The following is a 24,628-nucleotide window of genomic DNA, read 5'->3' as shown; positions in this document are numbered from 1 at the left end:
TATTGCAGTCTCTGGGCTTCCTCCCTCAGGTGTTTTGGTGAGCTCGTTGGCTGCCTTGCTATTTAGCTCCACCTGAGTCTGTCTTCCTTGCTCCTTGTCAATGTTCCAGTGTTGGATCTGAGCTACTGCATCTTTCCTTGGGCCTGCTGCTCTGCTAGATAAGTGCTTCTAGTTTGTTTCTGTTTTTTCTGTCCAGCTTGCTTTTAACTTTTGCTGGAAGCTCTGAGAAGCAAAGGGGTGCACCGCCGTGCTGTTAGTTCGGCACGGTGGGTCTTTTTGCCCCTTTGCGTGGTTTTCGTTTTAGGGTTTTTTGTAGACTGCATAGTTCTCTTTGCTATCCTCGCTCTGTCTAGAATATCAGGCCTCACTTTGCTGAATCTATTTCATTCCTACGTTTGTCTTTTCATCTTGCTAACAGTCATTATATGTGGGGGGCTGCCTATTCCTTTGGGGTATTTCTCTGAGGTGAGTCAGGCTTGTATTTCTATCTTCAGGCTAGTCAGCTCCTCAGGCAGTGCCGAGTTGTATAGGTAGTGATAGGCGCAATCCACTGCTGCTTATAGTTGTGTGAGGATAGATCAGGTACTGCAGTCTACAGAGATTCCACGTCTCAGAGCTCGTCCTATTGTTTTTGGTTATTGCCAGATCTCTGTATGTGCGCTGATTACTGCACGCTGTGTTGCCTGATTGCCAGCCATAACAGTACAAGGAGCCTACCAATGATTCCCAATAGAGGGAAAAAAGAAATCCTGACATCATTTTTTTTTCTTAGCTCTGTCTTCAGTCTTTTTTTTCCCCTAGACATTAGAGTGCTTCAGGACACAGCTGTGGACATGGATATTCAGGCTCTGTGCTCCTCAATGGATAATCTCGTTGTAAATGTACAAAAGATTCAAGATACTATTGATCAGAAATCGATGCTAGAACCAAGAAATCCGATTCCTGATTTGTTTTTTGGTGACAGAACTAAGTTCCTGAGCTTCAGAAATAATTGTAAGCTATTTTTGGCCTTGAAACCTCATTCTTCTGGTAATCCTATTCAACAGGTTTTGATTATTATTTCTTTTTTGCGCGGCGACCCACAGGACTGGGCGTTTTCTCTTGCACCAGGAGATTCTGCATTGAGTAATGTTGATGCATTTTTCCAGGCGCTGGGATTGCTTTACGATGAGCCTAATTCAGTGGATCAGGCTGAGAAAAATCTGCTGGCTTTATGCCAGGGTCAGGATGATGTAGAAGTATATTGTCAGAAATTTAGGAAGTGGTCAGTACTCACTCTGTGGAATGAATCTGCACTAGCGGCTTTGTTCAGAAAGGGTCTCTCTGAAGCTCTTAAGGATGTAATGGTGGGATTTCCTATGCCTGCTGGTTTGAATGAGTCTATGTCCTTGGCCATTCAGATCGGTCGTCGCTTGCGCGAGCGTAAATCTGTGCACCATCTGGCGGTATTCTCTGAGAGTAAACCTGAGCCTATGCAGTGCGACAGGACTATGACTAAAGTAGAACGGCAAGAACACAGACGTCTGAACAGACTGTGTTTCTATTGTGGTGATTCTACTCATGCTATTTCTAATTGTCCTAAACGCACTAGGCGGTTCGATAGCTCTGCCGTTATTGGTACTGTACAGTCCAAATTCCTTTTGTCCATTACCTTAATGTGCTCTTTGTCATCGTATTCTGTCATGGCGTTTGTGGATTCAGGCGCTGCCCTGAATCTGATGGATTTGGATTATGCTAAACGTTGTGGATTTTTCTTGGAGCCTTTGCGGTGTCCTATTCCGTTGAGAGGAATTGATGCTACACCTTTGGCCAAGAATAAGCCTCAGTACTGGGCCCAGCTGACCATGTGCATGGCTCCTGCACATCAGGAAGTTATTCGCTTTCTGGTACTGCATAATTTGCATGATGTGGTCGTGTTGGGGTTGCCATGGCTACAAACCCATAATCCAGTATTGGATTGGAACTCTATGTCGGTAACCAGCTGGGGTTGTCAGGGAGTACATGGTGATGTTCCATTTTTGTCTATTTCGTCATCCATTCCTTCTGACATCCCAGAGTTCTTGTCGGACTTTCAGGATGTATTTGAAGAGTCCAAGTCTGATGCCCTACCTCCGCATAGGAATTGTGATTGTGCTATCGATTTGATTCCTGGTAGTAAATTCCCTAAGGGTCGTTTATTTAATTTGTCCGTACCTGAACACACCGCTATGCGCAGTTATGTGAAGGAGTCCCTGGAGAAGGGACATATTCGCCCATCGTCGTCACCATTGGGAGCAGGGTTCTTTTTTGTAGCCAAGAAGGATGGTTCGCTAAGACCGTGTATTGATTACCGCCTTCTTAATAAGATCACTGTTAAGTTTCAGTATCCCTTGCCATTGATTTCTGACTTGTTTGCTCGGATTAAGGGGGCTAGTTGGTTTACTAAGATTGATCTTCGTGGTGCGTATAATCTGGTGAGAATCAGGCAGGGAGATGAATGGAAAACGGCATTTAATACGCCCGAGGGTCATTTTGAGTATCTGGTGATGCCGTTCGGACTTGCCAATGCTCCATCTGTTTTTCAGTCTTTTATGCATGACATTTTCCGTGAGTATCTGGATAAATTCTTGATTGTTTACTTGGATGACATTTTGATCTTCTCAGATGATTGGGAGTCTCATGTGAAGCAAGTCAGAATGGTTTTCCAGGTACTGCGTGCTAATTCCTTGTTCGTGAAGGGATCAAAGTGTCTCTTCGGTGTGCAGAAAGTTTCATTTTTGGGGTTCATCTTTTCCCCTTCTACTATCGAGATGGATCCGGTTAAGGTTCAGGCCATCCAGGATTGGACTCAGCCGACATCTCTAAAAAGTCTGCAGAAATTCCTGGGCTTTGCTAATTTTTATCGTCGCTTCATCTGTAATTTTTCTAGCATTGCCAGACCATTGACCGATTTGACCAAGAAGGGTGCTGATTTGGTTAATTGGTCTTCTGCTGCCGTGGAAGCTTTTCAGGAGTTGAAGCATCGTTTTTGCTGTGCCCCTGTGTTGTGTCAACCTGATGTTTCTCTTCCGTTCCAGGTCGAGGTTGATGCTTCTGAGATTGGTGCAGGGGCGGTTTTGTCACAGAGAGGTTCTGGTTGCTCAGTGTTCAAACCATGTGCTTTCTTTTCCAGGAAATTTTCTGCTGCTGAGCGTAATTATGATGTGGGCAACCGAGAGTTGCTGGCCATGAAGTGGGCATTCGAGGAGTGGCGTCATTGGCTTGAGGGTGCTAAGCATCGCGTGGTGGTTTTGACTGATCATAAGAACCTTACTTATCTTGAGTCTGCCAAGCGCTTGAATCCTAGACAGGCCCGTTGGTCGTTATTTTTTGCTCGTTTTGATTTTGTGATTTCATACCTTCCGGGCTCTAAAAATGTGAAGGCGGATGCTCTGTCTAGGAGTTTTGTGCCCTACTCTCCGGGGTTATCTGAGCCGGCGAGTATCCTCAAGGAAGGAGTCATTGTGTCTGCCATCTCCCCTGATTTGCGGAGAGTGTTGCAGAAATTTCAGGCTAATAAACCTGATCGTTGTCCGGCCGAGAAACTGTTCGTCCCTGATAGGTGGACTAGTAAAGTTATCTCTGAACTTCATTGTTCGGTGCTGGCCGGTCATCCAGGAATCTTTGGTACCAGGGAGTTGGTTGCTAGATCCTTCTGGTGGCCATCTCTGTCACGGGATGTGCGTGCTTTTGTGCAGTCCTGTGGAATTTGTGCTAGGGCTAAGCCCTGCTGTTCACGTGCCAGTGGGTTGCTTTTGCCCTTGCCGGTCCCGAAGAGGCCTTGGACACATATTTCGATGGATTTCATTTCTGACCTTCCCGTTTCTCAAAAAATGTCGGTCATTTGGGTGGTCTGTGATCGCTTTTCTAAAATGGTCCATCTGGTGCCCTTGGTTAAATTGCCTTCCTCCTCTGATTTGGGGCCTTTGTTCTTCCAGCATGTGGTTCGTTTACATGGCATTCCTGAGAATATTGTTTCTGACAGAGGTTCCCAGTTTGTCTCGAGGTTCTGGCGAGCCTTTTGTGGTAGGATGGGCATTGACCTATCTTTCTCCTCGGCCTTCCATCCTCAGACTAATGGCCAGACCGAACGAACCAATCAGACCTTGGAAACATATCTGAGATGTTTTGTTTCCGCTGACCAGGATGATTGGGTGTCATTTTTGCCGTTGGCTGAGTTCGCCCTTAATAATCGGGCCAGCTCGGCTACCTTGGTCTCTCCATTTTTCTGCAATTCTGGGTTCCATCCTCGTTTCTCTTCAGGACAGGTTGAGTCTTTGGACTGTCCTGGTGTGGATTCTGTGGTGGACAGGTTGCAGCAGATCTGGACTCAGGTAGTGGACAATTTGACCTTGTCCCAGGAGAAGGCTCAGCTTTTCGCTAATCGCAGACGCCGTGTGGGACCCCGACTTCGTGTTGGGGATCTGGTTTGGTTATCTTCTCGTCATATTCCTATGAAGGTTTCCTCTCCTAAATTTAAACCTCGTTTTATTGGTCCGTGTAGGATTTCTGAGATTCTCAATCCGGTGTCTTTTCGTCTGACCCTCCCAGACTCCTTTTCCATACATAATGTATTCCATAGGTCGTTGTTGAGGAGATACGTGGCACCTATGGTTCCATCTGTGGAGCCTCCTGCCCCTGTTTTGGTGGAGGGGGAATTGGAGTATATTGTGGAGAAGATTTTGGATTCTCGTGTCTCTAGACGGAAACTCCAGTATCTGGTCAAATGGAAGGGTTATGCTCAGGAAGATAATTCCTGGGTTTTTGCCTCTGATGTCCATGCCCCAGATCTTGTTCGTGCCTTTCATGTGGCTCATCCTGGTCGGCCTGGGGGTTCTGGTGAGGGTTCGGTGACCCCTCCTCAAGGGGGGGGTACTGTTGTGAATTCTGTGGCTGAGTTCACTTCTGTGGTCACAAGTGGTATTGCAGTCTCTGGGCTTCCTCCCTCAGGTGTTTTGGTGAGCTCGTTGGCTGCCTTGCTATTTAGCTCCACCTGAGTCTGTCTTCCTTGCTCCTTGTCAATGTTCCAGTGTTGGATCTGAGCTACTGCATCTTTCCTTGGGCCTGCTGCTCTGCTAGATAAGTGCTTCTAGTTTGTTTCTGTTTTTTCTGTCCAGCTTGCTTTTAACTTTTGCTGGAAGCTCTGAGAAGCAAAGGGGTGCACCGCCGTGCTGTTAGTTCGGCACGGTGGGTCTTTTTGCCCCTTTGCGTGGTTTTCGTTTTAGGGTTTTTTGTAGACTGCATAGTTCTCTTTGCTATCCTCGCTCTGTCTAGAATATCGGGCCTCACTTTGCTGAATCTATTTCATTCCTACGTTTGTCTTTTCATCTTGCTAACAGTCATTATATGTGGGGGGCTGCCTATTCCTTTGGGGTATTTCTCTGAGGTGAGTCAGGCTTGTATTTCTATCTTCAGGCTAGTCAGCTCCTCAGGCAGTGCCGAGTTGCATAGGTAGTGATAGGCGCAATCCACTGCTGCTTATAGTTGTGTGAGGATAGATCAGGTACTGCAGTCTACAGAGATTCCACGTCTCAGAGCTCGTCCTATTGTTTTTGGTTATTGCCAGATCTCTGTATGTGCGCTGATTACTGCACGCTGTGTTGCCTGATTGCCAGCCATAACAGGAAGGGCCCGGGGGCCCTCAGGAAATTAGGTGACGCTGTGGAGAAAGGGGCACACAGAAAATTAGGTGACACAGTGGGGAAGGCGCCCTCAGATATTTGACCCCTTCACAACATCCGCCTTACATGTATGGCGCATGTTAAATGCCATGCCACTGTCAATCTCTGACAGCCGCATTAAACATGTGGCAAAGACTGCCCCAAGAATTTCTGAATTGGTAAGCAAGAAGCAACCACAACGATCTCACTGAATTTGGCAGCATACTGTTGCAAAATATTGCACTGTTGTTTACTGTTATATTTAAACCCATGGTATGCCATGGTGAAATGTTATTTATTGGAATTCGTAATAAATATTTCTCAACATATACCGTATATACTCGAGTATAAGCCGACCCGAGTTTAAGCTGTGCCATATACAATGCTCTGCACCGTTGCCCCAGATAGATACTCCACATAAAGCTGTGCCATATATACAGTGCTCTGCACCGTTGCCCCATAGCTGTGCCATATAGTGCTCTGCACTGTTGCCCCATAGCTGTGCCATACAGTGCTCTGCACTGTTGCCCCATAGCTTTGCCATATAGTGCTCTGCACCATTGCCCCACAGCTGTGCCATATAGTGCTCTGCACCGTTGCCCCATAGCTCTGCCATATAGTGCTCTGCACCATTGCCCCATAGATGCTCCACATAAATCTGTGCTGCTGCTGCTGCAATAAAAAAATAAAAAAACACATACTCACCTCTCTTGCTTGCAGCTCCTCGGCGCCATCTTCCCGGCGTCTCTCTGCACTGACTGATCAGGCAGAGGGCGGCGCGCACACTATATGCGTCATCGCGCCCTCTGACCTGCACAGTCAGTGCGGAGAGACGCCGGGAAGATGGAGCGGCGCCCGGCGTGTGGAACGAGGGAAGGTAAATATGACATACTTACCTGCTCCCGGCGTCCCGCTCCTTCCCCCGGACAGCTGATCTTCGGTGCCGCAGCCTCCTCGAGTATATACGGTAATTGTTTTTGTGATTATTTATTATGTTTGATTTGTAGCAATGAGAATACAATACATAATGCATATCAGATATTTACATTCCGAATCATAACTAATAAAATTACAGTTTTAAAGTAGCCACCAAAATTATTTTTTGGGTTGTGGGTCACCGCAACATGAGGAACCGTATTGCGGGGTCACGGCATTAGAAAGGTTGAGAACCACTGGTCTATAGGATGATGACAGTCTCACATTAGAAGCAGTAGTGGATGGTGAGATTCCATATGGAGCCTGATAGCAATATATAACAATAATTGTTTTGTTTTTTTATTTGTTCCTGGGTCCAAAGTATGTTTTCCTAACCTGTTATGCCTAAAACAAATAGAAAATAGTTGTTTCACAAAAACTTTGCTTTTGTGAAAATTTTGAAATTTATCTGTTTTCGGGAAAATTCTCGATTCATATTCAATACTGAGTAGTCTTCTAGAGTATTGTTGAACTGCTAGGATTGTGCAGACGTTTCTACAGTGTGTACCAGAGAGGGTACCCTGTGGGTGGCACTCATAGCAATGCAGTAATTCTGCTACATAGAGGTGATCTGAGCGTCACCTCTATGTAGCAGAGGTGATCGAGCCTCCCATTAAGACTATTGAAGCATTCCAAAAGTAAAAAAAAAAAAAGAAAGTTTAAAAAAAAATAAATAAATAAATAAATCACCCCCCTTTCGCCCCATTCAAAATAAAACAATAAAAAAAACCTACACATAATTGGCTTTGCCGCGTTCAGAATCGCCCGATCTATCAATAAAAAAAGGATTAACCTCATCGCTAAACGGCGTAGTGGCAAAAAAAGTAAAAATTTCCTTTTTTTGACACAATAAATACAAAATTTTTCTGGCCTGTGGTCATAAAATCTTGTGCTGAATGTAGTCATTTTTCTATAGTCTTTAAATATAAGCAGTTGAAATATTACACCTGGAAGCCAGGAACAAAAATTGTTTGACATAGTGTAGTCAAAAGTTCAAAACATTGCTTCCCCTTTGCTCATCAGTGTGCATAACTGTTTGTTAGTTTTGCTGGTATTTTTGGGTGAAAAAGGTAACAATTCTAGTGAAAGTAGTCAGAGCTTGTTACTTATCCCACCAGTAGGGAAGGAGTGGATGTTAGGGGACCTTTTACTCTCTGACCCATTCCTTTACTTGGGGGCTGAGGGTTTATCAGGAGTGGCGGTAGGTCACCATCGGGTTCATCTGCATAGGGCACGAAAATACCTTGTCCAATCCCTGGTGATTGCATATTACATCATGGGAGTCCCTGAGCGATGAGTTATTGTCTTATAATATGGGAATATCATGCACATAACCTTTGGGGAGGAGAGTCCTTATGTCCCTGTTTAAAAGGATTTTCCAGTGTCTAGTTGTTGTTGCTAAGTACTGAACATTATCTCTCATTCGCTTAAATGGAAGGCTAGGGTGACCGGGGGTCTTATACTGATGAGCTATCCTTGGGAACGTCATTAATTGTTAAATCCCGGACAACCTCTTAAAGAGTAATTACCTTTTTCATACATGGCTAAAACAAGCACTTTACTGCTCATTAAAATTAGCTCTTGTTCTTGAGATGTTAACACTTTTTTTTTTTTGTTTAGAACTCTTACCTAGGAGACCAACCACTTCTGTTGTCTGGCAAGTAAGCACTGCACTGAAGCAGGCCAGGGATTAGGAGGTTACAGGACCCCCCAGCGATCCTGGCCAGCTTCAAAACAATTTTTACAACCTCAATAGAAAAGAGCTTATAAGCACTGCACATGTTCTGCTATCTAGCAGCGGTGGTCCGTCTCCAAGACAAAACACTGTAAAGAGAGGCATAGCTAGGGTTTTGGTTCAGGGGGGTGAAGCTTCTGAGTGGGCCCCTAACCAGATAACCTTGATTACAACTCGGTGACGCACCCCAATAGTGGAGGAGAACCTCAGCAGATGACCGGGCTGTTATTGTAAACTAGCTATTGAACCCGTTCTACGCCCGGGTGGCGAGCATTTATATTGGTATATGGTCTCCATCCTGTCATGTGCTGCTCCATCCTGCGTCCCCATCCTGTCATGTGCTGCTCCATCCTGCGTCCCCATCCGGTCATGTGCTCCCATCCTGCGCCCCCGTTCTGTCATGTGCTGCTCCCATCCTGCGCCCCCGTTCTGCCATGTGCTGCTTCCATCCTGCACCCCCGTTCTGTCATGTGCTGCTCCCATCCTGTGCCTCCATTCTGTCATTTACTGCTCCCATCCTGTCATGTGCTGCTCCCATCCTGCGCTCCCGTTCTGTCATGTGCTGCTCCCATCCTGCGCCCCCGTTCTGTCATGTGCTGCTCCCATCCTGTGCCCCCGTTCTGTCATGTGCTGCTTCCATCCTGCACCCCCGTTCTGTTATGTGCTGCTCCCATCCTGCGCCCCCGTTCTGTCATGTGCTGCTCCCATCCTGCGCCCCCGTTCTGTCATGTGCTGCTTCCATCCTGCACCCCCGTTCTGTCATGTGCTGCTCCCATCCTGCGCCCCCGTTCTGTCATGTGCTGCTCCCATCCTGCGCCCCCATTCTGTCATGTGCTGCTTCCATCCTGCACCCCCGTTCTGTCATGTGCTGCTTCCATCCTGCACCCCCGTTCTGTCATGTGCTGCTCCCATCCTGTGCCCCCGTTCTGTCATGTGCTGCTCCCATCCTGCAGCACCGTTCTTTAATTTGCTGCTCCCATTCATATGCCCCATAAGATGCTCCATAGTATATGCCCCGTATCAGGTGGCGTAAGTAACAAATAGCTGTGGCATGAAGTGCCACAGCCTCATGCCACAGCAATTTGTTACTTGCGCCACCTGATTCCTTTCCGCCGCCATTTTCTTGGTCCTCCTGCTGGCGGAATCGGCGCCTGCGCAGTCCGCGCTTTCCGGCGCCATTTTCTTGAAGACACACTGCAGTGTGTCTTCAAGAAAATGGCGCCGGAAAGCGCGGACTGCGCAGGCGCCGATTCCGGCAGCAGGACCAAGAAAATGGCAGCGGAAAGGAATCAGGTGGCGTAAATAACAAATTCATGCCACAGCAATTTGTTATTTACTTGTTACTTACCATTTTCTTCGTCCTCCTGCTGCCGGAATCGGCGCCTGCGCAGTCCGCGCTTTCCGGTGCCATTTTCTTGAAGACACACCTGCAGTGCGCAGGTGCCGCCATTTTCTTTGTCCTGTGTCTTCAAGAAAATGGTGCCGGAAAGCGCGGACTGCGCAGGCGCCGATTCCGGCAGCAGTAATCGGCGCCTGCGCAGTCCGCGCTTTCCGGCGCCATTTTCTTGAAGACACACTGCAGTGCGCAGGTGCCGCCATTATCTTTGTCCTGCTGCCGGAATCGGCACCTGCGCACTGCAGTGTGTCTTCAAGAAAATGGCGCCGGAAAGTGCGGACTGCGCAGGCGCCGATTCCTGCTGCCGGGATCGGCGCCTGCGCAGTCCGTGCTTTCCGGCGCCATTTTCTTGAAGACATACTCTGGCTCCTCTGCCTGTGACTGGTCAGTCAGAGGGCGGCGCCGGCGCGCATTAAGCGCGTCATCGCGCCCTCTGAACTGTGAACGTCACAGCAGAGGACTCGGGAGACGGAGCCGCACGCAGCGCTGGAACGGGGGACAGGTGAATATACTTACCCTCCTGGCGGTCCCTGACTCTCCGGTGGAGATCGTGGTGTGCGTTCAGTGTTTACGCATACCGCGATCTCCTGGGAGCGTCACTCTGTGGGGGCCAGACTGCGCCGGCGCTTGCGCTTGCGCAGTCTATAAAGGCTTCGGACAGAGTGACGCTCCCAACGTTATAGATAATCGCTATACAAAGACCAACATGGCTATTGCCGCCATATGGTCAGTGGTCGATACCAGCCATGCAGAACATATAGCGATCACAGCACAGTTACAGATAGTGACTTACTGCTGACATTCTATCTGATAGAATCGTTCATTTTTCCCATCTTTTTCATCTGGCCCAGAGCGACATGACAACTTCTTCCAGCCACGACTCGGCTTCAGAGAATACAACAAAGACATATTTCATTTCTCAACTTCCAGCCCCATCACCTTCTATTCCCAACCTGCACAAACTCCTCATCCTGCTGATACCCCAATACTGATCCGCTGCTGCCGTATGTGTTTCTATTACTGCACCTGCACCTGCCTGTGGTTCTCTATGCCTTTTAAATTGTAAAGCACCCCTCTATAATATAGTAATGCTGGGTGCAAGTGCCCATATTTTGACCCCTAGAAAGTAATAATGCCCTCTGTGTGCTCCTTTGATAGTCACAGTAACCTGAGTTCTCCTATAACAATAAGTGCTCACTTTACATTTAACCCCTTACTGACATCAGACGGTATAGTACGTCCGATGTCAGCTCCCCTGCTTTGATGCAGGGCTCCGCGGTGAGCCCGCATCAAAGCCGGGACATGTCAGCTGTTTTGAACAGCTGACATGTTCCCACAATAGCGGCGGGTGAAATCGCGATTCACCCGCCACTATTAACTAGTTAAATGCCGCTGTCAAACGCAGACAGCGGCATTTAACTACCGCTTCCGGCCGGGCGGCCGGAAATGACGTCATTGCCGACCCCCGTCACATGATCGGGGGTCGGCGATGCATCAGCATGGTAACCATAGAGGTCCTAGAGACCTCTATGGTTACTGATCACCGGTAGCTGTGAGCGCCACCCTGTGGTCGGCGCTCACAGCACACCTCCATTTCTGCTACATAGCAGCGATCAGCAGATCGCTGCTATGTAGCAGAGGCGATCGGGTTGTGCCTGCTTCTAGCCTCCCATGGAGGCTATTGAAGCATGGCAAAAGTTAAAAGAAAAAGTTAAAAAAAAATGTGAAAAAAATAAAAAAAATATAAAAGTTTAAATCACCCCCCTTTTGCCCCAATCAAAAAAAAATCAAATCTAGACATATTTGGTATCCAAATATAAAGAAAGCAAGAAATGGACGGCACTAGAGTTTTATAGGTGTGTACTCCTCAGGACTTAAATAGAACTCACTGAACAAATCGTCCTATACAGCTTATGGGTATCAGGTGCTCTAGCAGAAAAGCATATAGCTCAGTAAATATCCAAGAACAAAAAAGTCTGCGGCACTCACCCCGTAGTTGCTGTGTAAACGTGTTCTTTATTAAAGCATGACGTTATGGAAGTATATACATCCAACTAGGCAGCAGGTTTTACAGGAGGGTGCGGTGATGGAGGGTGGACGACGGCCGTTTCGCACTGAATGTGCTTCGACGGGTCCACCCTCCATCACCGCACCCTCCTGTAAAACCTGCTGCCTAGTTGGATGTATATACTTCCATAACGTCATGCTTTAATAAAGAACACGTTTACACAGCAACTACGGGGTGAGTGCCGCAGACTTTTTTGTTCTTGGATATTTACTGACATATTTGGTATCGCCACGTTCAGAATCGCCCGATCTATCAATAAAAAAAAGCATTAACCTGATCGCTAAACGGCGTAATGAGAAAAAAAATCGAAACGCCAGAATTACGTTTTTTTGTTCGCCGCGACATTGCATTAAAATGCAATAACGGGCGATCAAAAGCACGTATCTGCACCGAATTGGAATCATTAAAAACGCCAGCTCGGCACGCAAAAAATAAGCCCTCAACCGACCCGAGATCATGAAAAATGGAGACGCTACGAGTATCGGAAAATGGCGCACTTTTTTTTTTTTTTTATCAAAGTTTGGATTTTTTTTTCACCACTTAGGTAAAAAATAACCTAGTCATGTTAGGTGTCTATGAACTCGTAATGACCTGGAGAATCATAATGACAGGTGTTGTGAATTCTGTGGCTGAGTTCACTTCTGTGGTCACAAGTGGTATTGCAGTCTCTGGGCTTCCTCCCTCAGGTGTTTTGGTGAGCTCGTTGGCTGCCTTGCTATTTAGCTCCACCTGAGTCTGTCTTCCTTGCTCCTTGTCAATGTTCCAGTGTTGGATCTGAGCTACTGCATCTTTCCTTGGGCCTGCTGCTCTGCTAGATAAGTGCTTCTAGTTTGTTTTCTGTTTTTTCTGTCCAGCTTGCTATTGTCTTTTGCTGGAAGCTCTGAGAAGCAGAGGGGTGCACCGCCGTGCTGTTAGTTCGGCACGGTGGGTCTTTTTGCCCCTTTGCGTGGTTTTCGTTTTAGGGTTTTTTGTAGACTGCATAGTTCTCTTTGCTATCCTCGCTCTGTCTAGAATATCGGGCCTCACTTTGCTGAATCTATTTCATTCCTACGTTTGTCTTTTCATCTTGCTAACAGTCATTATATGTGGGGGGCTGCCTATTCCTTTGGGGTATATCTCTGAGGTAAGTCAGGCTTGTATTTCTATCTTCAGGCTAGTCAGCTCCTCAGGCAGTGCCGAGTTGCATAGGTAGTTGTTAGGCGCAATCCACTGCTGCTTATAGTTGTGTGAGGATAGATCAGGTACTGCAGTCTACAGAGATTCCACGTCTCAGAGCTCGTCCTATTGTTTTTGGTTATTGCCAGATCTCTGTATGTGCGCTGATTACTGCACGCTGTGTTGCCTGATTGCCAGCCATAACAGTACAAGGAGCCACACCAATGATTCCCAATAGAGGGAAAAAAGAAATCCTGACATCATTTTTTTTTTTATTAGCTCTGTCTTCAGTCTTTTTTTTTCCCCTAGACATTAGAGTGCTTCAGGACACAGCTGTGGACATGGATATTCAGGCTCTGTGCTCCTCAATGGATAATCTCGTTGTAAATGTACAAAAGATTCAAGATACTATTGATCAGAAATCGATGCTAGAACCAAGAATTCCGATTCCTGATTTGTTTTTTGGTGACAGAACTAAGTTCCTGAGCTTCAGAAATAATTGTAAGCTATTTTTGGCCTTGAAACCTCATTCTTCTGGTAATCCTATTCAACAGGTTTTGATTATTATTTCTTTTTTGCGCGGCGACCCACAGGACTGGGCGTTTTCTCTTGCACCAGGAGATTCTGCATTGAGTAATGTTGATGCATTTTTCCTGGCGCTCGGATTGCTGTACGATGAGCCTAATTCAGTCGATCAGGCTGAGAAAAATCTGCTGGCTTTATGCCAGGGTCAGGATGATGTAGAAGTATATTGTCAGAAATTTAGGAAATGGTCAGTACTCACTCTGTGGAATGAATCTGCACTAGCGGCTTTGTTCAGAAAGGGTCTCTCTGAAGCTCTTAAGGATGTAATGGTGGGATTTCCTATGCCTGCTGGTTTGAATGAGTCTATGTCCTTGGCCATTCAGATCGGTCGTCGCTTGCGCGAGCGTAAATCTGTGCACCATCTGGCGGTACTGCCTGAGAGTAAACCTGAGCCTATGCAGTGCGACAGGACTATGACTAAAGTAGAACGGCAAGAACACAGACGTCTGAACAGACTGTGTTTCTATTGTGGTGATTCTACTCATGCTATTTCTAATTGTCCTAAACGCACTAGGCGGTTCGATAGCTCTGCCGTTATTGGTACTGTACAGTCCAAATTCCTTTTGTCCATTACCTTAATGTGCTCTTTGTCATCGTATTCTGTCATGGCGTTTGTGGATTCAGGCGCTGCCCTGAATCTGATGGATTTGGATTATGCTAAACGTTGTGGATTTTTCTTGGAGCCTTTGCGGTGTCCTATTCCGTTGAGAAGAATTGATGCTACACCTTTGGCCAAGAATAAGCCTCAGTACTGGGCCCAGCTGACCATGTGCATGGCTCCTGCACATCAGGAAGTTATTCGCTTTCTGGTACTGCATAATTTGCATGATGTGGTCGTGTTGGGGTTGCCATGGCTACAAACCCATAATCCAGTATTGGTTTGGAACTCTATGTCGGTAACCAGCTGGGGTTGTCAGGGAGTACATGGTGATGTTCCATTTTTGTCTATTTCGTCATCCATTCCTTCTGACATCCCAGAGTTCTTGTCGGACTTTCAGGATGTATTTGAAGAGTCCAAGTCTGATGCCCTACCTCCGCATAGGAATTGTGATTGTGCTATCGATTTGATTCCTGGTAGTAAATTCCCTAAGGGTCGTTTATTTAATTTGTCCGTACCTGAACACACCGCTATGCGCAGTTATGTGAAGGAGTCCCTGGAGAAGGGACATATTCGCCCATCGTCGTCACCATTGGGAGCAGGGTTCTTTTTTGTAGCCAAGAAGGATGGTTCGCTAAGACCGTGTATTGATTACCGCCTTCTTAATAAGATCACTGTTAAGTTTCAGTATCCCTTGCCATTGATTTCTGACTTGTTTGCTCGGTTTAAGGGGGCTAGTTGGTTTACTAAGATTGATCTTCGTGGTGCGTATAATCTGGTGAGAATCAGGCAGGGAGATGAATGGAAAACGGCATTTAATACGCCCGAGGGTCATTTTGAGTATCTGGTGATGCCGTTCGGACTTGCCAATGCTCCATCTGTTTTTCAGTCTTTTATGCATGACATTTTCCGTGAGTATCTGGATAAATTCTTGATTGTTTACTTGGATGACATTTTGATCTTCTCAGATGATTGGGAGTCTCATGTGAAGCAAGTCAGAATGGTTTTCCAGGTACTGCGTGCTAATTCCTTGTTCGTGAAGGGATCAAAGTGTCTCTTCGGTGTGCAGAAAGTTTCATTTTTGGGGTTCATCTTTTCCCCTTCTACTATCGAGATGGATCCGGTTAAGGTTCAGGCCATCCAGGATTGGACTCAGCCGACATCTCTAAAAAGTCTGCAGAAATTCCTGGGCTTTGCTAATTTTTATCGTCGCTTCATCTGTAATTTTTCTAGCATTGCCAGACCATTGACCGATTTGACCAAGAAGGGTGCTGATTTGGTTAATTGGTCTTCTGCTGCCGTGGAAGCTTTTCAGGAGTTGAAGCGTCGTTTTTGCTGTGCCCCTGTGTTGTGTCAGCCAGCTCTTCCCTCTCCTAGTGTATCCTCACCCACCCCCTGCAGACTGTGAGCCCTCGCGGGCAGGGTCCTCCCTCCTTATGTACTCGTGTGCCTTGTTATCTGCTCATGTTTAATGTATTTGTCTATATTTGCCCCGTATTCACATGTAAAGCGCCATGGAATAAATGGCGCTATAAAAATGTATAATAATAATAATAATAATGTTTCTCTTCCGTTCCAGGTCGAGGTTGATGCTTCTGAGATTGGTGCAGGGGCGGTTTTGTCACAGAGAGGTTCTGGTTGCTCAGTGTTCAAACCATGTGCTTTCTTTTCCAGGAAATTTTCTGCTGCTGAGCGTAATTATGATGTGGGCAACCGAGAGTTGCTGGCCATGAAGTGGGCATTCGAGGAGTGGCGTCATTGGCTTGAGGGTGCTAAGCATCGCGTGGTGGTATTGACTGATCATAAGAACTTGACTTATCTCGAGTCTGCCAAGCGCTTGAATCCTAGACAGGCCCGTTGGTCGTTATTTTTTGCTCGTTTTGATTTTGTGATTTCATACCTTCCGGGCTCTAAAAATGTGAAGGCGGATGCTCTGTCTAGGAGTTTTGTGCCCGACTCTCCGGGGTTATCTGAGCCGGCGAGTATCCTCAAGGAAGGAGTCATTGTGTCTGCCATCTCCCCTGATTTGCGGAGAGTGTTGCAGAAATTTCAGGCTAATAAACCTGATCGTTGTCCGGCCGAGAAACTGTTCGTCCCTGATAGGTGGACTAGTAAAGTTATCTCTGAACTTCATTGTTCGGTGCTGGCCGGTCATCCAGGAATCTTTGGTACCAGGGAGTTGGTTGCTAGATCCTTCTGGTGGCCATCTCTGTCACGGGATGTGCGTGCTTTTGTGCAGTCCTGTGGAATTTGTGCTAGGGCTAAGCCCTGCTGTTCACGTGCCAGTGGGTTGCTTTTGCCCTTGCCGGTCCCGAAGAGGCCTTGGACACATATTTCGATGGATTTCATTTCTGACCTTCCCGTTTCTCAAAAAATGTCGGTCATTTGGGTGGTCTGTGATCGCTTTTCTAAAATGGTCCATCTGGTGCCCTTGGTTAAATTGCCTTCCTCCTCTGATTTGGTGCCTTTGTTCTTCCAGCATGTGGTTCGTTTACATGGCATTCCTGAGAATATTGTTTCTGACAGAGGTTCCCAGTTTGTCTCGAGGTTCTGGCGAGCCTTTTGTGGTAGGATGGGCATTGACCTATCTTTCTCCTCGGCCTTCCATCCTCAGACTAATGGCCAGACCGAACGAACCAATCAGACCTTGGAAACATATCTGAGATGTTTTGTTTCCGCTGACCAGGATGATTGGGTGTCATTTTTGCCGTTGGCTGAGTTCGCCCTTAATAATCGGGCCAGCTCGGCTACCTTGGTCTCTCCATTTTTCTGCAATTCTGGGTTCCATCCTCGTTTCTCTTCAGGACAGGTTGAGTCTTCGGACTGTCCTGGTGTGGATTCTGTGGTGGACAGGTTGCAGCAGATCTGGACTCAGGTAGTGGACAATTTGACCTTGTCCCAGGAGAAGGCTCAGCTTTTCGCTAATCGCAGACGCCGTGTGGGACCCCGACTTCGTGTTGGGGATTTGGTTTGGTTATCTTCTCGTCATATTCCTATGAAGGTTTCCTCTCCTAAATTTAAACCTCGTTTTATTGGTCCGTATAGGATTTCTGAGATTCTCAATCCGGTGTCTTTTCGTCTGACCCTCCCAGACTCCTTTTCCATACATAATGTATTCCATAGGTCGTTGTTGAGGAGATACGTGGCACCTATGGTTCCATCTGTGGAGCCTCCTGCCCCTGTTTTGGTGGAGGGGGAATTGGAGTATATTGTGGAGAAGATTTTGGATTCTCGTGTCTCTAGACGGAAACTCCAGTATCTGGTCAAATGGAAGGGTTATGCTCAGGAAGATAATTCCTGGGTTTTTGCCTCTGATGTCCATGCCCCAGATCTTGTTCGTGCCTTTCATGTGGCTCATCCTGGTCGGCCTGGGGGTTCTGGTGAGGGTTCGGTGACCCCTCCTCAAGGGGGGGGTACTGTTGTGAATTCTGTGGCTGAGTTCACTTCTGTGGTCACAAGTGGTATTGCAGTCTCTGGGCTTCCTCCCTCAGGTGTTTTGGTGAGCTCGTTGGCTGCCTTGCTATTTAGCTCCACCTGAGTCTGTCTTCCTTGCTCCTTGTCAATGTTCCAGTGTTGGATCTGAGCTACTGCATCTTTCCTTGGGCCTGCTGCTCTGCTAGATAAGTGCTTCTAGTTTGTTTTCTGTTTTTTCTGTCCAGCTTGCTATTGTCTTTTGCTGGAAGCTCTGAGAAGCAGAGGGGTGCACCGCCGTGCTGTTAGTTCGGCACGGTGGGTCTTTTTGCCCCTTTGCGTGGTTTTCGTTTTAGGGTTTTTTGTAGACTGCATAGTTCTCTTTGCTATCCTCGCTCTGTCTAGAATATCGGGCCTCACTTTGCTGAATCTATTTCATTCCTACGTTTGTCTTTTCATCTTGCTAACAGTCATTATATGTGGGGGGCTGCCTATTCCTTTGGGGTATTTCTCTGAGGTAAGTCAGGCTTGTATTTCTATCTTCAGGCTAGTCAGCTCCTCAGGCAGTGCCGAGTTGCATAGGTAGTTGTTAGGCGCAATCCACTGCTGCTTATAGTTGTGTGAGGATAGATCAGGTACTGCAGTCTACAGAGATTCCACGTCTCAGAGCTCGTCCTATTGTTTTTGGTTATTGCCAGATCTCTGTATGTGCGCTGATTACTGCACGCTGTGTTGCCTGATTGCCAGCCATAACAGACAGGTCAGTTTTAGCATTGAGGGAACCTAGCAAAAAAGCCAAGCAAAAAACAAGTGTGGGATTGCACTTTTTTGCAATTTCACCGCACTTGGAATTTTTTTCCCGTTTTCTAGTACACGACATGGTAAAACTAATTATGTCGTTCAAAAGTACAACTCGTCCCGCAAAAAATAAGCCCTCACATGGCCAAATTGACGGAAAAATAAAAAAGTTATGGCTCTGGGAAGGAGGGAAGTGAAAAACGAACACGGAAAAACGAAAAATCCCACGGTCATGAAGGGGTTAATAATGTCCCAAGTCTCCCCCCTGTACAGCTCTTCTATACACAGTATAATGCCCCCTCACTGTATAGTACCACCCACACAGTATACTGACTCCTTAGTAGCCCCCAAACTGATGGCTCCAACACTGTAAGATGATCCCCTAACTGTAATCTCCACACTGTATGATGGCCACCTAGATAGCCTCCATATAGTATAATGCACCAGATAGTCCTCAATATAGTATAATACACTCCCCATAGTCCTTCATATAGTATAATGCACTCCCCATAGGCCTACTCTATATTGTATAATGCACCCCCATAGGCAGACTCTATAGCATAAAGCAGCCCCCATAGGCAGACTCTATAGCACAAGGAAGCCCCCATAGGCAGACTCTGTAGTATAAGGTAGCCACCCATAGGCAGACTCTGTAGTATAAGGTAGCCAACCATAGGCAGACTCTGTAGTATAAGGCAGACCCCCCCACAGTCAGACTCTGTAATAAGGCAGCCCCCATAGGCAGACTCTCTAATAAGGCAGCCCCCCATAGGCAGACTCTGTAATAAGGCAGCCCCCCATAGGCAGACTCTGTAGTATAAGGCAGACCCCCCATTGGCAGCCTTTGTAGTATAAGGCAGCCCCCATAGGCAGACTTTGCAATATAAGGCAGCCCCAGTAAAAAAAAAATACTCACCTCTCTTCTTCCTGGCTCCTCTGCCGCTCCGAGCGCCCGCTCATGATGTCATCGCTCCCGCTGTCAGAGTCTGAGTCAGACGCTGATAAGGTGATGATGGGAGAAGGAGCGTAACACTCCTTCTCTCATCAATGCGGCTTTTTTTTTGGAAGTGCATTTGAACAGCAAGGTTGATCGCTGTTGAGGGGAACTAGGAAAAAAAAAAAAAAAAATCTCTATAAATCTTCAGCAAAGCGAGTGTGAGCGAGCTGAGTGTGACCAGAGCGTAAGTGTGGACGGCGGTAAGTGTGACTTGTGATTCAGTGAAGAGGTATTTGGAAAGCCTTTAACAAATACCTGTGTGAATTGGTGTGAGTTGCTGAATTGGGGGTAGCTATATTCATAAGGGTTAACTTAGGGTGGGGGCTCATAGTTAAGGGTTTATAAGGGGCAGCTGTTTGGGGCTCAAGTCCTTTTTGGAAGTGCATTTGAACAGCAAGGTTGATTGCTGTTGAGGGGAACTAGGAAAAAAAAAAAAAAAAATCTCTATAAATCTTCAGCAGAGCGAGTGTGAGCGAGCTGAGTGTGACCAGAGTGTAAGTGTGGACGGCGGTAAGTGTGACTTGTGATTCAGTGACTTTGGAGTCAGGGAGTTTTCAGGGGAGGAATTACTGAATTGCTGTCTGATTTTTATTAATACTTTGTATTTATTTATATTTTTTTTTATTGAACTGTTCTGTCTGGTGCAATCCCCATTAGGAAATGTGCTCTACGATTGTTAATGCCATCCAGTGCACATCTTGCTACATGTATGCAGTCCTTGAGCAGCCGATCGAGGGTGCATACTGCTGTGCGAGATGTGAGCACGTTGTGCATTTGGAAACCCAGATTCTGACTCTAAATGTGCAGCTGGCAACACTGAGATCCATAGACAACATGGAGAGGAGTCTTCTGCTCACGGAGCAGACGCTCAATGGGACAGATGAGGGGGGGGATGGTGGGATGGAGCTGCAGGACAATGAAGTAGCAAGCTGGGTGACAGTTAGGAAGCGGGGTAGAGGGAAGAGTGCCAGGGAGGCTAGTCCTGATCTGGAACACCCCAATAAGTTTGCTAAGTTGGCAGATGAGGGGGGTGCCAGTACAGGGGTAGCACTGCTGCAGCCAGGCATGGCCTCTGAAAGCCGGAGGAGTGACTGCTCCAGTAAGGAGGGAAATAGGAGAGCAGGGCAGGCCAGACAGGTGCTGGTAGTGGGCGACTCAATTATTAGGGGAACAGATAGGGCAATCTGTCACAAAGACAGGGATCGTCGAACGGTGTGCTGCCTACCTGGCGCTCGAGTCCGACACATCGCTGATCGGGTGGACAGATTATTGGGAGGGGCTGGTGAGGACCCAGCGGTCATGGTGCACATTGGCACTAATGACAAAGTTAGAGGTAGGTGGAAGGTCCTTAAAGATGATTTCAGGGAATTAGGCTGCAAGCTGAAAGCAAGGACCTCCAACGTGGTATTTTCCGAAATACTGCCGGTACCACGTGCCACGCCAGAGAGGCAACGGGAGATTAGGGAGGTTAATAAGTGGCTCAAGAATTGGTGTAGGAAAGAGGGGTTTGGGTTCCTGCAGAACTGGGCCGACTTCTCAGTTGGCTACAGGCTCTACGCTAGGGACGGGCTGCACCTCAATGGGGAGGGTGCAGCTGTGCTGGGGGAGAGAATGGCTAGAAGGTTGGAGGAGTGTTTAAACTAGGAATTGGGGGGAGGGTATTCATTTTATAGGAGGGGAAGATAGTGCAGACAGAGTCCTGGGCACAAATAAGGAAGTTGGGGGTGGCGGTGGCATGGGGGGTGGGGTCAGAACAGTTAATAATTTAAGAAATAGAAGTACAGAGAGGAACATAAAGTGCATGTATACTAATGCCAGAAGCCTCGCCAACAAAATGGATGAATTAGAACTAATGTTGTTGGAGCATAATTATGACATGGTGGGGATATCTGAAACGTGGCTGGATGAGAGCCATGACTGGGCTGTTAACTTGCAGGGCTATAGCCTGTTCAGAAATGACCGTACAGATAAGCGAGGGGGAGGGGTGTGTCTATATTTAAAATCATCCTTAAAACCCATCCTGCGCGATAATATAGGTGAATTTAATGAATATGTAGAATCCCTGTGGGTGGAGATAAGGGGAGGGGGAAAAAATAATAAATTACTGATAGGGGTTTGTTATAAATCTCCAAAAATAATGGAAGCAATGGAGAATATCCTCGTAAAGCAAATAGATGAAGCTGCGACTCAAGGAGAAGTCATTATTATGGGGGACTTCAACTACCCTGAAATAGATTGGGGAACAGAAACCTGCAGTTCCAGCAAAGGTAATCGGTTTTTGACAATTATGAGAGACAATTACCTTTCACAACTGGTTCAGGACCCAACAAGAAGGGGCGCACTGCTAGACCTAATATTAACCAACAGGCCAGACCGCATATCAAATATAAGGGTTGGGGGTTACTTGGGAAATAGCGATCACAAAATAATAAGTTTTCATGTATCCTTTAAAAAGATGTGTAGTAGAGGGGTTACAAGGACACTAAACTTCAGGAGGGCAAATTTCCAACGGATGAGAGAGGATCTTGGTGCAATTAACTGGGACGATATCCTGAGACACAAAAATACACAGAGAAAATGGGAGACGTTTATTAGCATCCTGGATAGGACCTGTGCACAGTATATACCGTATGGGAATAAACATATTAGAAATAGGAGGAAACCAATATGGCTAAATAGAGCTGTAAGGGGCGCAATAAGGGACAAAAAGAAAGCATTTAGAGAATTAAAGGAAGTAGGTAGTGAGGAGGCATTAAATAAATACAGAAAATTAAATAAATTCTGTAAAAAGCAAATCAAGGCAGCAAAGATTGAGACAGAGAGACTCATTGCCAGAGAGAGTAAAAATAATCCTAAAATATTCTTTAACTACATAAATAGTAAGAAACTAAAAAATGATAGTGTTGGCCCCCTTAAAAATAGTCTGGGTGAGATGGTGGATGAGGATGAGGAAAAAGCCAATATGCTAAATGACTTTTTTTCATCAGTATTTACACAAGAAAATCCCATGGCAGACAAAATGTCTAGTGATAAAAATTCCCAATTAAATGTCACCTGCTTAACCCAGCAGGAAGTGCGGCGGCGTCTAAAAATCACTAAAATTGACAAATCTCCGGGCCCGGATGGGATACACCCTCGAGTACTGCAGGAATTAAGTACAGTCATTGATAGACCATTATTTTTAATCTTTAAAGACTCCATAATAACAGGGTCTGTGCCACAGGACTGGCGTATAGCAAATGTGGTGCCAATATTCAAAAAGGGAACAAAAACTGAACTCGGAAACTATAGGCCAGTAAGCTTAACCTCTACTGTGGGTAAAATCCTGGAGGGCATTCTAAGGGACGCTATACTGGAGTATCTGAAGAGGAATAACCTCATGACCCAGTATCAGCACGGGTTTACTAGGGACCGTTCATGTCAGACTAATTTGATCAGTTTCTATGAAGAGGTAAGTTCCGGATTGGACCAAGGGAACCCAGTGGATGTAATGTATATGGACTTTTCAAAAGCTTTTGATACGGTGCCACACAAAAGGTTGATACATAAAATGAGAATAATGGGGATAGGGGAAAATATGTGCAAGTGGGTTGAGAGCTGGCTCAGGGATAGGAAACAAAGGGTGGTTATTAATGGAGCACACTCGGACTGGGTAGCGGTTAGCAGTGGGGTACCACAGGGGTCAGTATTGGGCCCTCTTCTTTTTAACATATTTATTAATGACCTTGTAGGGGGCATTCAGAGTAGAATTTCAATATTTGCAGATGACACTAAACTCTGCAGGGCAATCAATACAGAGGAGGACAATTTTATATTACAGGATGATTTATGTAAACTAGAAGCTTGGACTGATAAATGGCAAATGAGCTTTAATGGGGATAAATGTAAGGTCATGCACTTGGGTAGAAGTAATAAGATGTATAATTATGTGCTTAATTCTAAAACTCTGGGCAAAACCGTCAATGAAAAAGACCTGGGTGTATGGGTGGATGACAAACTTAAATTCAGTGGCCAGTGTCAGGCAGCTGCTACAAAGGCAAATAAAATAATGGGATGCATTAAAAGAGGCATAGATGCTCATGAGGAGAATATAATTTTACCTCTATACAAGTCACTAGTTCGACCACACTTAGAATACTGTGCACAGTTCTGGTCTCCGGTGTATAAGAAAGACATAGCTGAACTGGAGCGGGTGCAGAGAAGAGCGACCAAGGTTATTAGAGGACTGGGGGGTCTGCAATACCAAGATAGGTTATTACACTTGGGGCTATTTAGTTTGGAAAAACGAAGACTAAGGGGTGATCTCATTTTAATGTATAAATATATGAGGGGACAGTACAAAGACCTTTCTGATGATCTTTTTAATCATAGACCTGAAACAGGGACAAGGGGGCATCCTCTGCGGTTGGAGGAAAAAAGGTTTAAGCATAATAACAGACACGGATTCTTTACTGTAAGAGCAGTGAGACTATGGAACTCTCTGCCGTGTGATGTTGTAATGAGTGATTCATTACTTAAATTTAAGAGGGGACTGGATACCTTTCTGGAAAAGTATAATGTTACAGGGTATATACACTAGATTCCTTGATAGGGCGTTGATCCAGGGAACTAGTCTGATTGCCGTATGTGGAGTCGGGAAGGAATTTTTTTCCCCAATGTGGAGCTTACTCTTTGCACATGGGGTTTTTTTGCCTTCCTCTGGATCAACATGTTAGGGCATGTTAGGTTAGGCTATGGGTTGAACTAGATGGACATATAGTCTTCCTTCAACCTTAATAACTATGTAACTATGTAGCTGTATTAGCATCCAGCCAATACAGCTGAACCTGCGATGACAGGTGGGGCCCACTGCTGGCACCGGGCCCCCCGCCTGCTCAGGGGCCCCATAGTGGCCGGGTGGCAGAGCAGGGAGATCGAATCTCCTTGCTCTGCCACAGAATATAACTGTATCGGCGCAATGTGCTTGCCAATACAGTTACCGTAGCGTAGGTCCAGGTGGGCCCCCTCAGAGTGCAGGGCCCGGGGCGATAGCCCCCTCTGCCCCTGGTAGCTACGCTACTGACTGCAAACAAAATAAGTGTTAATATCACAATAATAGCTGAAAATTTTAATAAGGTGTAAACTGCAATAGTGCTTGTTTGTTCCAGCATTATGCAACAATATTCATTCATGAAGATGGGAGAAACTGTTTAAAGCGACTCTGTCACCCCCTCCAGCCGTTATAAACTAAAA

The sequence above is a fragment of the Ranitomeya imitator genome, chromosome 3, assembly GCF_032444005.1.
Source record: "Ranitomeya imitator isolate aRanImi1 chromosome 3, aRanImi1.pri, whole genome shotgun sequence".
Classification (NCBI taxonomy): Eukaryota; Metazoa; Chordata; class Amphibia; order Anura; family Dendrobatidae; genus Ranitomeya; species Ranitomeya imitator.
The sequence above is the reverse complement of the archived record's forward strand: the minus strand, read 5'-3'. Positions refer to the sequence as shown.